The sequence below is a fragment of the Oryctolagus cuniculus genome, chromosome 18 (assembly GCF_964237555.1).
Source record: "Oryctolagus cuniculus chromosome 18, mOryCun1.1, whole genome shotgun sequence".
Classification (NCBI taxonomy): Eukaryota; Metazoa; Chordata; class Mammalia; order Lagomorpha; family Leporidae; genus Oryctolagus; species Oryctolagus cuniculus.
Window position 1 is genome coordinate 19,946,527 of NC_091449.1, and position 15,121 is coordinate 19,961,647.

Sequence of the window (15,121 nt, forward strand, 5' to 3'; positions counted from 1 at the left end):
ATGTCCTAAGCCTGAGACCTGCACCGTCTTTGTCAGGATAGAGCTTTGAGGAAAGTGGGTTGTGACGTATGGTATGAAAAAAGCAAGTGCCATCAGGGCTGCAGTGTGGATTTGCCCATTCCATGAGCAGTTATTTAGCACCAACTGTATACCAGTAGAGCAAACTCCTGACCTTGGGGGGCGGTATGTCCTGAGGATGTGCAGCAGGGGGAGTAGAAGGTTGTCACTGGGCGGGGCCATGGGCTGGGGAGTGACTCTACGCTGATGTTCCCTACCTTCCTTTTGCTAACCTCTACTCTATGGTTCATCTAAATTGCACAGGTGAGGGCTGTTCTGGGTTAAAAAGAAAGCCCAAACCCCTTAGCAGGTCTCCAAGGCACTGGTGTGTCTGTCACCATCATCCACACTCTACATCAGAGCCACACCTAGTGAGGACTAAGTGCTTCACATGGACGCCTTTGCTAAAGCCCCCCTCCCGCCCCGAGTCCCTGCCTGACCAATCAGACCCCAGTTTGCCCATTAAGACAGCTTCCCAGTGGGATTACCTCCCTCAGATCACTGCTACGCACCTCCAGCACACTCAGCACCAATCCTCTCCCCCTGCAGCGGTGTCAGGGAGAAGCTGCCTCCAGCTGTCGCTGGGTAATCTCTGGGCCAGGTGCTCAGCCCTCAGCAGGTTTCCCTCCAGACCCCTGGCATCTCACCCACTTCTTTCTCCTCCTCTGATTCTCTCCCACAACTCTGTATTCTATATGGAATTTCCCTCCCCACTCGCCACCACACCCCAACCTCCCAAACACATGTGCTTCCTGCTGTCCCCAAAGATAAGCCCCTGGACCCTTTCAGTCCTAAGTGGAAGATAAACTGTCACACCACTCAGTCACGAAACTTCTACTGCTTTGGACTCGCACAGTCATGGCTCTGCCTCCATGATCAGGCGGGGCCCCTTTGTTGGGGGAGGTGGGGTGCTGTTGGCAGGGAGAATGGCTCGGGAATCCAAGGGGTTCTGGAAGATTCTCTCCTGCCAATGTGGGAGGGAACCTCTTGGAGTCAACTATCAACTCACATGCTCCCCACCCTTCCTCCCTCAAAACTCCGCTCTCACACCACCAAATCTCTGGCTCTGGGCTCCAAGATAGATAGGCACCTTCCTCTCTGGCTCCCAGACAGCTGGAGCCGCTGATAATACTGAAGACAGAATCGCAGACCAACAAAAGGCCTCATGAGCGTCTAATCGAGGGTCTGTTCAACCCAGGCCCCATAAAGTCTTGGTTCTCAGCCAGAGATAATTTTGCCCACCCACCCAGGGGACATTTTGGTCACCCCTGGACTCACTGTCACAATTCAGGGCAAGAGCTGACCTGGGCATCTACTAGGCAGAGGCCAAGGACGCTGCTAAACATTCTAAAATACACAGGACAGCCCCCAGCGAAGACAGGTGGAACCCAAAATGTCGTAGTGCTGAGGCTGAGAAACCATGGTGCTCTAATCTCCTTCCAGCGGCAGGGGCTAGATGCAGCAGGTTTGGTCATCGCTTAGCACACCCACATCCCATACCCGCGTGCCTGGGTTCAAGTCTCACCTCTACTTCTGATCCAACTTCCTGCTAACGTGCACCCTGGGGGACAGCAGGTGATGGCTCAAGTACTTGGGTCCCTACCACTCATGTGGGAGATCAGATTGGGTTTCTGGCTCTTGGCTTTGGCCTGGCCCAGGACTGCTATGGGCATTTGGAAAGCAAACCACCGGAATGATCTCTCTCTATTTCCCTCTCCCCCTCCCTCCTTCCTTCCCTTCCCCCCTCTCTCTACCTTTCAAATAAATAAGAGAAACTTAAAATTCCTCTGAGCACCAGACACTCACTCACTCCACCCCAAAGCCAGGAAACCCACGGCTGCCACACACAGCACTTCTGGTGTGTTTCCCCTAAAATCCTTCTGACTAGCTGGCCCTGGATCCCCTCAGGAAATGACCACAAAATCCCCCTCCTCTATCTAATCTATGGTAATGGCAGCATTTCAATTGTGTGGGAAGCAATGGATTACTCAATAAAGGGTATTGGGACAACGGGCTGGCCATCTGGTAAAAAATAAAGCTGGATCCTCACCTCTCTCCTAAAATCAAAATAAATTCCAGATGGATTAAAGATTTAAACGCAAAAAAAAAAAAGAGTTAATGTAGTAAAATGTGGAAGAATTTCTCCTAATCTCATGGAGGAGGAGGACTTTCTGAACAAGACACAAAAAGTAGATGCTGAAATTTGACTTAGAAGTTTTAAATATCTGCAGAGTGAAAAATTCATACTCAACCAATTTTTTCAAAGTGCAAAACCAGTTTTCTATACTAACAGCTGAGATATAAAATAAAGGCCAGGCTAAAAGGCATGTTCTTTTTTTAAAGAGATTTATTTTATTTATTTGAAAGGCATAGTTACAGAGGAAGAGACAGAGAGAGATCTTCCATCTGCTGGTTCGTTCCCCAAATGGCTGCAATGGCCAGGGCTGGGCGAGGCCAGACCAGGAGCCAGGAGCTGCTTCCAAGTCTCCCATGTGGGAGGCAGGGGCCCGAGCCCTTGGGCCATCTTTCACTGCTTTCCCAGGCATATTAGCGGGGAGCTGGATCTTAAGTGGAGCAGCCGGGACTTGAACTGTTGCTTATATGAGAGCCTGCATTGCAGGCAACAGCTTTACCTGCTAGGCCCCAGCCCCAGCCCTGAGGCATGCTCTTTAATAAATACAAACTTCTTAAAATCGATTAGAAAGTAGAAACATAGGCAAAAGAGAAGTAGAGGCAGTTCAGAGAGAGAGGGAGAACTTTCAAACAGAAAGAGGTTCTCACAAGCCACTTTTTTTCAATGGAGTGGGCAAAAAGGAAAAGTCAGATCATCTTTGGAGCAAGTTGTCCAAGGGAAGTGTGAACAGATCCCCTGGAAAAATAACTCAGGCACAGGAATCCACAGTGCAAAGCAGGTACCCTCTGCCCAAGGGATTCCTGCTACCTCTGTCCTTCACACAGAGCCAAACCCACAAGAAGGCCGAGTACCGTATTGCTTGTAATAGCAAAAGACTCTCAACAGCACCAAGGCCCACTGTCAGAGGACTGGCTAAATACATTATCATGTACTCAGAAAATGGAATACTACAAGGATGTGTAGGTATTGTGGCACAGCGGGCTAAGCCACGACCTGCAACATCAGCATCCCACATCAGAGAGCTGGTTCAAGTTCTGGCTGCTCTACTTCCCACTCAGCTTCCTGCCGGTGCACCTGGGAAAGCAACAGAAAATGCCCAAGTATTTGAGTCCCTGCCACCCATACAAGAGACTCAGATGGAGTTCCTAGCTCCTGGCTTTGGCCTGGTCACACCCTGGATGTTACAGCCATTTAGGGAGTGAACTAGTGAATGTACAATATCTCTCTCTCTCTCTCTCTCTCTCTCTCTCTCTGTGTGTGTGTCTACCTTTCAAATAAATAAATAAGCTTTTTTTAAAAAAAAGGAGAATATTATGAAACCATTAGAAATACAAGGGTGGGAAAATGAAATTAAAAAATAGGTTTATTTTGGTGCAAAGGAAATTTAAAATCCATGCATATCATATCATACATTTTCCATTAACTTTTCAAAGACAATCTCAAAATTTTTTGCATCAATTACTAACTTGTCTTTTAATTCTACTCCCCCATGAATCTGTATAAGTTCCCAAACTCGTGAATGAGGCAGCTCTGTGCATCAATCTCCAGGAGACATTAGTAAAAGAAAATGCTAAGTATGAATGGAAGTCGAGTGTATTTCCAACTGTGTGAAGGAAAAGGGGTGGGTGCAGATTTGATCACTCATTCAGTCAATATTGATCAGGCACCTGCACTGTTCTAGGTGCTGGGAATTCCACCAGGAGTAAAGCTGTCAAGGTACCCACGTGTTGCACATGCTTGGACAATTACTGGAGAAAAACAGAGAAAACTGACTATAGGAGAGGCTCTCGGCTATCAAACTTAGCAAATCAAACTACAGGACGGGTCCAGCATTGTGGCACAGACCAATTAAGCCACCACCTGCAACACCAGCATCTCAGCCACTCCACTTCCAAGCCAACTTCCTGCCAATGTGCCTGGGAAAGCAGCAGAAGATGGCCAGGTACTTGGGCCCCTGCACCCACCTGGGAGATGGAGCCCCTAGCTCCTGGCTTTGGCCTGGCCCAGCCCTGGCTGTTGTAGCCATTTGGGGATTGAACCAGCGCATGGAAGATCTCTCTTTGTCTCCCCCTCCCTCTGTTGTCTGCCTTTCAAACAAATCTTTAAAGAAAAAAAAAAACAACTACAGAACACCCAGATAAATCTGAATATCATTTAAACAAACAATTTTTAGTACAAGTTTGTACCCTGCAATATTTGGGACATACATCCACTAAAAATTTGTGTCTTATTTAACCAAACTTCAGGCTTAACTTGGCACCAATAATGGGGGATGGGAAGACAGGACTGGGGAATGAAGCCTCTACGCTCGGAAGAGACTCCCTCTTCAAGCTACCGTGTGTGACAAAGCATCGTAGAAGGGGACCTACGGTTTTAGAAATATTTATGTTTCTTTTGGTGCAAATTTTCTTTTAAATCTGTGCACAGCGCATCCATAATATACATTTCCCATGAACTTTGGGAAGACCCCTTGTACTGTTTGGGATTATCACCAGGAGCATGCACTGCTTGCAATATTTTTTTTTTTAACAGACACGAATGAGCCAGCAGAAAGGAGAAATTCCATGGACCCAAGGCCTGGCCTTGTGTAAGCTGCAAAGTGCATTCCTGGCTGGCTCGGCCCAGGAGCGAGCCTGGCAGCCCCGCCACGGCATTCCAGGACCGGCTGCTTCTCTAAATGGAAGCGCTGGCTCCCACACCCCAGCTGCAAGTTAGCCCGCGAGATTCCAAGCCGTGCTGTGGGGAAAAAAAAAATAGGGCCAATGCAGAGAAAGAAAGGTGGAAAGCTGTGAAGAGCAGAAATGCTAGGCATGCTAGCAACTGGCCTTTTCCAAGAGAACAGAGAGGGGAAGGAGGGGTCGGGTTTCTTCAGCAGCCTGGTTCTAAGATCTCCTGGGCCTCTCCGATCATCTCCACCTGTCCTTAGCAAGGATTTTGCCACTCAGAGAGAAAATCTGCATTCTACGTACAGATTCTCCCAAGCTTGAAATCCCAAACATTTTCCCAGCACTAACAACACTGACATTTACAAGGTACATTCTCACCCGGGCCCTCTCCTAAACATTTTAACCAATATTAACACTTAGAGGCTATTATTGTCCCTTTGTGCATATGTGGAAACTGAGGCATAGAGAGGCTTAGCAGGTGAGCAGGAGACCTGGGATTTGAATCCTGGTCATCGGGCCCCAAAACTCACTTCCTTTTAACCACACGCCAGGCCTGCCCTTGGCTGCTGGAAGGTGAATGAGACAGAGGTACTCTCCATCCTCCCCAAGCTGATGGCTCGTAAGGGAATCTGACCACACACCAGGAAGCAGTCAAGCTAACGACAAAAATGCTATGTTCTAGGACAGACACACATCAGGACATGACATGAACCGCTCATTCAATTACTCGGCAAAACAGTTCATGAGAGACGATGTGTTCCTAACACTGTTCCAGGCCCCAGAGGACACAGCAGTGAACAAAGCAGAGGTCCTGGACTTCATGAAGCTCACAAGCCTGGGAAATTTCCAGAGGGGCTTCAGGCAGGCCGCCAGCAAGGTAGACCTTGTCAGCAAGGGGACCTTTAAACCGAAGACCCAGAGCCCACCATTGGAAGGGAGAGGGGGACGCATCCCAGGCAACAGGACTCATAGGACACAGAAAGAGACCCTGGGTGGAAAATGAGTTCAAGACGCAGGTGTTTGGTGCCGTGGTTAAGACACCACTTGGGACGCCAGCAGCCCCTATCAGAGTGCTCGGGTTCAAGTCCTGGCTCCACTCTGACTCCAGCTTCCTGCTAATGCTCACTCTGGGAGGCAGCAGATGATGGCTCAAGCTTCTGGGTCCCTGCCACCCACGGTGGAGACCGGATCGAGTTCCTGGCTCCCAGCATCAGTGCAGCCCAGCCCTGATGCTGTCGATATTTGGAGAGTAAACCAGCAGATGGAATATTCTCTCTCTCTCTCTCTCTCTCTCTCTCTCTCTTTCTCTTTCTCTTTCTCTTTCTCCCCCTCCCTCCTCCTCCCCCTTTCAAACAATTAAAAATAGCCCCAAATTTTTAAAGAAAATGAGGTGCTTTCCCCACCTCCAAGAACCCTTCCATGGCTGTGTTGGCCCTGCCATGCTCCTCCTCTTCCCAACCCAAAACATGCCGCTCAAACCTTGCTTTTATATGGACCCTGCCTGCCAGCTATCTGCAAGATCTAGGCAGAAACCACTTAGCCTCTTGGAGCCCAAGGCTTGTGCTTGCTGATTAACTGAAGTATTATCTTGTTTGGCTCTCAGAATCAAGGCACTCCTGATTGTTCTTGTTCTGACCAAGCTTCGCGAATCTTCGCCACTGCTGGGAGAGAAAAGACCTAGCAGTACCATGCCCAGGTGCACAGAGCAGACCTGGCTAGATATATCGGGAAAAGAACTAGGACAGAAGGCAGTGGAAGTGCTCCCTCCAGCAACACACACACACACACACACACACACACACGCACGCTCCCCTCCCGCTCTTGCTCACAAATCTTGAGGTCATGCATTTTTGTCCTGAAGCAGGACAACAAAATCAGGGCTCTTCACAGCTCTCTGAGTCAGGGGGAAGGTTTAGAAATATTCTATGTAAAACTTCGTGTCCAAAACACATTATCATCAAGGGATGACAGCTATTACCATCACTGTGCAGAAAGTCGTGAAGAGTGGGAGACTGGAGCCAGACAACTCGGACCTCGAGTAAGAGCTAGAGGCTAGCAGTGTGACCTCTCCGCCTCAACTGCTCTGCCTCAGCTTACTCATCTGTAAAATGGGAATTGTTCCAACTGTACCTGCACTGCACAGGACACTGAAAGCATCAAATAAGTTACTCCAGGAGAAGGACTTAGCACAGAATAAGCACCACCTTAATCACTTACTCCTATCATTACCACAGCTGGTATTTCCATTCTGTTATCACCATCATGGATTCTCAGGATTTCTGATGACCCTATGGTACAGCTTAGACATGGTTTGGTGTCCCCCAAAGACCCATGATTAAAGGCTTCAACCTCAGGGTAGTGCTGAGAGCTGGGGCTTTGTGAGAGCTTCATGGGCTGCTAACCCCTGGGTGATAGTTCTTCTGCACCTCTTTGGTAGTTTGTGCATGAGGGCTGTTGAAAAAGGAATAAGCTTGGTCCCAAGCCACCCTTTCTTTTCTTTGCTCCTGTTTGAGATGTGACTGCTCGCTCTCTCTCCAGCACAGGCTCACCGCCGTTTGCCAGAAGAGCAGGAGCAAATGTACTGTGGTTACCTAAGATGTTAATATTGGGGGAAACCAGGAGAGAGGTATTCAGGGGGAACTGTCTGGACACACTTCACAACTTTTCTGAAGGTCCAGGATAATTCCAAAATAAAAAGGTTACTTTTGGTAAATGCAGGGGCAAATCCTTCCTCCCTGCCTCTTTGGGTCTTCTCCCTGATCTGCAGAGAAATCCAAGTTTCAGAGATCTAACATCATGCACACCAGATAAAAGAGCCCCGCCCCACCCCATACACATCCCAGTTTTCTCAGCCAGCATTTGCTCTGCTTGGTGAAGGTGTTTGTCAACTGACTATGAGTTAAACATCAAGTCTGTCCCCAGGGCGAAGAAGCCTAGCAGACACAGAGCTACATCTGCCAAGCATTGTTCCTTATTTTCAGTGAATGTTCTTTGAGTGCCTTCTGTGTACCAGGTACTGCTCCAGGAGCTGGGAGACCTCAGCACGTGAGACACACATATCCAGGTACCTTAGCTTTTTGCACCAGCCCTGGTACAAACTTAGGGGATGGATTTGCCAGGCCAGAGTTGCTTGCATGGCTTCAGCCAGTGCATGGTGTCTTTGTGGCTTCTTACATCTTCCTTCAAAGAAGATGCTGCTTCCAGCCAGTTCCTGCAAGAGACTCCAGGGAGGGGACCCTCGCCAGCTCAGACAACAGCCTGCAACTCCAGGAGCCTGGTAGGGCTGGATGCTGAGCCGGTCTGGCAGAAGCAGCCCGACTTCCCATTTAATTCCTGCTTGGCATTCCAACGAGATGGGCAGGAGAAATCTGCCGTGTCTGTCCTTAAAAAAAAAAAAAGGCATTTCTCCCACGACTTCCTCCCCTTCTAATTCCCCCAGCTCTCCATCTACTTTCACTCCTCTTCCGCTCTCAGAGCTGCTTCCTGCAGATAAAGACACCCCACAACTTCCAGTCTGCACAGGGAGACCACAGCCAGCAGGCTCTAAATGCCACCTCACTCCCAATCCAGCAGCAGGCACCCCTGGGGGGTTAACAAATTTCTTTAAGCAAGAGAACCCATGCCTCCTACTTTCCCTTAGGAGAAAGCCCATGGGGGAAGGGGGGCAGGTGCAGCTGGTCTTGAAGAACTGGCTGCAGACAGAGGCTCTTGCTGTGCCCTATGGACCATGAGTGAGTTGCAAAGACTATAACCCAAAGTGGGTATAATCAATCAAGTGGGGCACACAAAGCATGCACAGCACACAGGAGCAAACCGCTGCTGCCAAGAATCGTTACCCACATTTAACATGCACGTGTGCTGAACCCAGAAGTTCCACTCACAAGACCTTGCATTAGAGATGTGCTCACACATGTGTGTCCACAGTTAGGACCCAGCAGGTCCACTGCAGCACAGTCTGGGACAGCTAAAGACTTGAAATGACCTAGTGCTGATCTGCAGGAGACTGTATGGCCATGCTGCTGGGCTGGGGAACCCATTTTTTTTCCCTGGCAAAGACGATTTGCATATTTATAGCATAATTCACAGGCCATGCAAGATTATCAGCTTAAAAAGTAGCCTGCTACACTCGGATCTGGCTGAAAAGCCCATGAGAGTATTTCAGGCATGGAAAGCCAAGACACTCTGGCAAAAAGATCTCTGTGAGTGAGATCCCAGTGGAAAGAACAGGTCTTCAAAGAGGGAGGTGCCTTTCTCTGAAGGGAGGAGAGAACCTCCACTTTGACTATGACCGTGTCTAAACAAGATAAGAGTCGGAGAACTCAAGGGGCTTCCATAGCCTTGGAAACTCATGACTGGTGCATAGGGAGATTACTGATGCCATAAACAGGAGTGTCAATTTGTAAAGTCAACAACAGGAGTCACTGTGCACTTACTCCTCATGTAGGATCTCTGTCCTTAACGTGCTGTACACTGAGGCTTAATGCTATAACGAGTACTCAAACAGTATATTTCACTTTGTGTTTCTATGGGGGTGCAAACGATTGAAATCTTTACTTAATGTACACTAAACTGATCTTCTGTAAAAAAAAAAAAAAAAAAGAAATTATCAATTCCCAACTTGACTCTCACTGGGATTAAACATGACAATAGGTCTGATCTGATTTCATCATCATTTAAAAAATCATCTATTATTTTTCACTTTATGTTTCTGTGTGGGAGCAAACTGTTGAAATCCTTACTTAAGGTATACTAAGCTGATCTTCTGTATATTAAGATAATCGAAAATGAATCTTGATGTGAATGGAAGGGGAGAGGGAGTGGGAAAGGGGAGGGTTGTGGGTGGGAGGGACGGTATGGGGGGGGAAGCCATTGTAACCCATGAGTCGTACTTTGGAAATTTATATTCATTAAATAAAAGATAAAAAAAAAAAAGTAGCCTGCTAGAGCTGGCGCTGTGATGCAGCGGCTTAAACCGCCACCTGTGATTCCAGCATCCCATATCAGACCATCGTTTCAAGTCCCGGCTGCTCTACTTCCAATCCAGTTCCCTGTTAATGCATCTGGGAAAGCAGCAGAAAATGGTCCAAGTGCTTGGACCCCTGCTGCCCACATGGAAGACCCGGATGAAGCTCTTCACTCCTGGCTTCAGCCTGGCCCAGCCCTGACTGTTGTGGCCATTTGGGGAGTGAACCAGCAGATGGAAGATCTCTCTCACTCCCTCTCTCTCTCTCTCTGTAACTCTGCCTCTCAAATAAATAAATCTTTTTTAAAAATGAGCCTAAGATTCATCGACTTTCAAGTCCAGCCTGGCGGTTGCCTTGGAAACACCAGATCAAATGACTTGCAGGTCTTATCCGCCCGTGGGCCACACATCTCCTATCCCTGTCCTTAAAGGAACACTGTGCAGCTCTCAGAATTAATGAAGCCATTCAGGATGGGACAATATGGACACATCGCTAAGACAGGTCATCAAGTGAAACGCAAGCAGCAAGGAAAAACTGTGCATAAGGTACTAGGAAGGATGCAAGAAGCAGATGTGGAATCTCTCTCTATGAATACCTAAATAACCAGAGCATGGTTTTCCCCCAGACGCGGGAACTGAAGGCCTGAGGACAGGAGTGGAGGTGGGGAGAGTGACTGCTCGCGGGGTACCTTATCACAACCATAGGATTTCAAACTTCACATTGTATATTCAAAAACAAAGTATTTTAATTGATGGCAGATGACTAAAACTTCTTAGGGAAAATGATCCAAGAGAGCGCATCAGTTTAGATGAACACAAACACGCATGCACACACACACACAATTTTGCACAAGAATCAGGACCCTCCCCACAACTGGCTTTACAAAAACAATACTTGACAGGCAGTAGTAGATGAGGGTGTCTCACCCATAGCATCAGGGGCATTTTTGACAGCTGTCCTGGGAGTCTTCCTTCAACACCATCCCTTGTCTCTACTCACCGGATTCCAGCAGCAACCTTGTTTTCCCAGACTGTCACAAACACAATGTTTCCAGATATTGCCAAATATCCCAGTCACCCAAGGGGGCCACTCACTCAAGTGAAAGATACAGGTCCTGGACAGGAGTACCTGGGCATTCTTGGCTTCCTTCTCTCTCCAAGCCTAGTAATATGCAAAGAGTTCTTACGGATAAATAATCACAAATGAGGGTTTCCCCTGGCTGAGAAGGCGCTGTTCACACTGGCTATGTTGCTATTTGTTGTTTGTAGCAGGGAAATGGCTCTGGCTCTCAGGAGAGGGACTTGTAGGAGATGTTTTCCCCACGGTTCAAGAACAAGGAAGGCACTGGCCTCAAAAACAGATAAGGAACGGAACGCACGGTTTCCACTAAGCCGTCCTGTGATAATGATTGCCCTTGACCCTCTGTGTCCTCCACAGCGCCAACCAAACACCAGCCGCCAACCTCCAATGTGCCTGCTGCCCGAAGGCCACGCTGCGCTGGCCTCTCCCTCCCCTCGTTCTGGGTGAGCAGATGGAGAAGCAGGTGCTTCACCTGCTTGGCCGTGCTGAGTGGCCGACTTCCAGGTCTGCAGAAGCTCTGAGAGTGACCCCAACAAAGAGCCAGACAAGCCCTGGGCCCCAACAAGAACGCCTTCCCACCCAACACCATTCATAAACACTCCAGCAATTGCATGGTATTTCTCCTAGGCACATACCATGGCCCAGACACAGTGCTAAGGACTTAGACATCACCCTGGATCCACACAACAACCCAGTGACATTAGGTACGACCATTGTCATCCTGTCCTACAGAGACACAGATGGAAGCAATTCAGTTAAGAACACACAGCTGAGGACTGCACAGCGCCCAGAAAACAGCGGCTCTTAGGAAGTAGTAGCTGCTATTCCTACTGGTATTGTGAGTTGACGGCGAATTCATGAGCTTCTTTAATGTCACCACGCCCTGTCCTATCTCAGAGCCACTGCACTGGCTGTGCCCTCTGCTGGGAATGGTTTCCTGACCATCTTCACCAAGTGTTTGTCCAGAAAGACTTCTCTGAGTCTCAAAGTAAGAGAGGCTGTTTTGATACACAGTCTCACCCACCATATATCTTCTCACTTACGGCACTTATACTGACAATGACATTATCTGTGTCATCGTTTGCTGTTCTGTCTCCCCTCATAGATGATAAGCTCCAAGTGTAGAGTCTGTCTCTTCTGCTGTCATTGATTGAGCAGCTCGTACAGTGCCTGGCACACGGCGGGTACTCAATTAAATACTAGGTGGACGGGAGGATGGATGGATGGAAGGGAGCCAGCAAGGAAGCAAGGTGGGAGGGAAAAAGGCTAGAGAGGGGCATAAATAAATAAGCAAATGATTGAACTTGAGAGGTGTACACAGATCAAGTAGTCTAAATCTCTCCCTAGTTCACTGTTGAAAACAATAAGGTTTAGGACCAGCACTGCGGCACAACGAGTTAAGACGCCACCTGCAACACCAGCACTGCTCCACTTCCAATCCAGCTTCCTGCAAATGCACCTAGGAAAGCAGCTCAAGACGGCCCAAGTGCTTGGGTCCCTGCACCCATGTGGGAAACCTGGAAGCAGCTCCTAGCTCCTGACTCCTGGCTCCTGGCTCCTGGCTCTGGCCTGGCCCAGCCCTAGCCTTTGCAGCCGTTTGGGGAACCAGCAGGTGGAAGATCTCTCTCTCTCTCTCTCTCTGTCTCTCCCTCTCTATCTCTGTAACTCTGCCTTCCAAATCAATCAATAAATTTTTTTTTTAAGGAAACTGTAAGGTTTCTGGAAGTTAGGGTCGAATAAAACAAGACTCAGTATCAGAATCTGATCAACTGCAGATAATTGGCCACTTAGAAGAGGACCTGAGCTACTTTGTGACAGCTACAGGATACCAAGTGGGTGCATCCGAGAAGCCCCCAACAGGTGACAGCTCATTTCATTAGGGGTCCAGCCACTAGGATGGGTGCATTTAAATTCACCCCAAGTATCTCCTCCCTGGCTTATAAAATTGGGTCTGATTATCCCTTCACAAAGTCTGAAGAAGTAAAAAAGAATTCTTTCACACATCAACAAGCTGTAGTCTTTAGATTCAAAATGCCCTTGCAACCCCACAGGAAGCACTGTTCTGTGTATCATATCACAGCATGAAGTCTGCACTTCCTTGGGGGAAGAGAGAAGCCATCTGGCAGGAGTTGCTCTCAGCTCTTTCCCGCCAGCCTCCTCCTTGCTCTGGGCTCTGCAGAGTACATTACACGTGGCTCCCCCCAGCCCCATGGTCCAGCCCACTCCATGAGAAGTGCTAAATTTTACCCACATGGCCCCGGCAGGCTGTTCGCACAGCCAGCCTCTACACTCGGGCATGTGCTTGTGTTATTACACGGTCAACAACCAGCCCAGGGCCTGACACACAATAGGCACTCAGTAGATGCTTATTGGGTGGATGGACGCATAGACGGACAGACAGAAAGGCAGACAGACGGTTGGATGGATGGAGGGAGGGAGGGGGCAGGGAATGAATGGAGGGCCTTCCAATTGGTCTTCAGACCCATTCTCAAACGCTCCAATTGGATTAGCCTGCCTTGGCAGTTATTTTTTTAAATTAATCCTTTTAACTGTGGATCATAAAAATGAATTTATATGAAAGCAACTTTGGAATAAAACTACTTGCTCTCAGTGTCTCTGCACACGCTGGTCTTTTTCCCCCGCATGCCCTTCTTCCTCTGGTCGCACAGCCAATGCCACCTCTTCCTGACGGCGCCAGCACAGACATGACCTTCACAGGAAGCTCTCACATTCAGTGTTCTAGCCAGGTGCCACACACATGCACCACTCTCCCCTTGGGACCCCTACGTATGGACTTTGTATTTGTTCTACCGGGCACCCTGTTTGTGCATTTGCTTCCTTCTTCGCCTCTCTCGTCCTCTAAATGTAGATCCAGTGAAGACACAGACCAGGTTCTTTGTCACGTACTCTGCCCCCAGCACATGCTGATGCCTGCATTGAACTCTAACTCTAACCAAAAGTATGTGTTTAATAAATATTTGATTAAAAAATTAATATTTAATGATTGGAATAATGAATTAATCAATTAATTTGACAAGAGGAAAATGGGTCCATAAAGTAAGAGGTGAAAAATGAAACAAGTGAACTTTGGTAGTCACATCTCAAAAAGTCTGGAATCATGTGAAATAATGTATACATCAATAACAGTTCATAGGAAATCAAATATATTTACATTTTTTCATAAATTCTAGCTCTAAAATCCTCCCAGGCAGGAGAGTGGGCTGGCCGAAGGAAGAAGGGAAAAAAACTTGCCAAATGCCTTTTTTGGCAAAAATGGGAATGGACTGTTATCTCATTAAAAGATGAAGATTCACAATTTGGAAGAAAAAAAATCAGGATTCAAACATATGTGATTTGCAAGAGACTTGCTGAAATAAATGGCATAAAATGAAAATTAAGAAATGGGAACTGTCACGAGTGGAAATGTCAATATTGGATAAAATTTAAGTCAAAAAAACACTACCCAGGACAAAGATGGGCCTTTCATATTCATAAAATGTACATCAATAATAATGAAATCAATCATGAAGGCCGTTCCATATACCTGCATTACGCTGAGCACTTTGCATTGATTATCTCATTTCTATTAAATACCAAAAACGTAACACTGACATTACTATGATCACTAAGCTTTTAAGAGAATTTAAGACTGTTTAATTAGCCGGCGCCGTGGCTCAATAGGCTAATCCTCCACCTTGCGGCGCCGGCACACCGGGTTCTAGTCCCGGTTGGGGCGCCGGATTCTGTCCCGGTTGCCCCTCTTCCAGGCCAGCTCTCTGCTATGGCCAGGGAGTGCAGTGGAGGATGGCCCAAGTGCTTGGGCCCTGCACCCACATGGGAGACCAGGAGGAAGCGCCTGGCTCCTGGCTTCGGATCAGCACAGCACGCCGGCCGTAGCGGCCATTTAGGGGGTGAACCAATGGAAGAAAGACCTTTCTCTCTGTCTCTTTCTCTCACTGTCTAACTCTGCCTGTCAAAAAAAAAAAAAAAAATCTAAAGCACAATTTGTTTAACATACAATGGTGGTGAAAAAATCACCATCATAGAGGTAGACCAGCATATTTTCCAATCTTTGACAAACCAGTAAATAAAATTAAAAATATAGAGAGGCATATAGCTCAAGAAACTAGGAAGGATCAATTAAACTCAGAAAAAATGAAGAATAAAGTAGAAATTTATGTACCAGGAAACAGAACAAAATGAACAGAATTGAAGGGTAA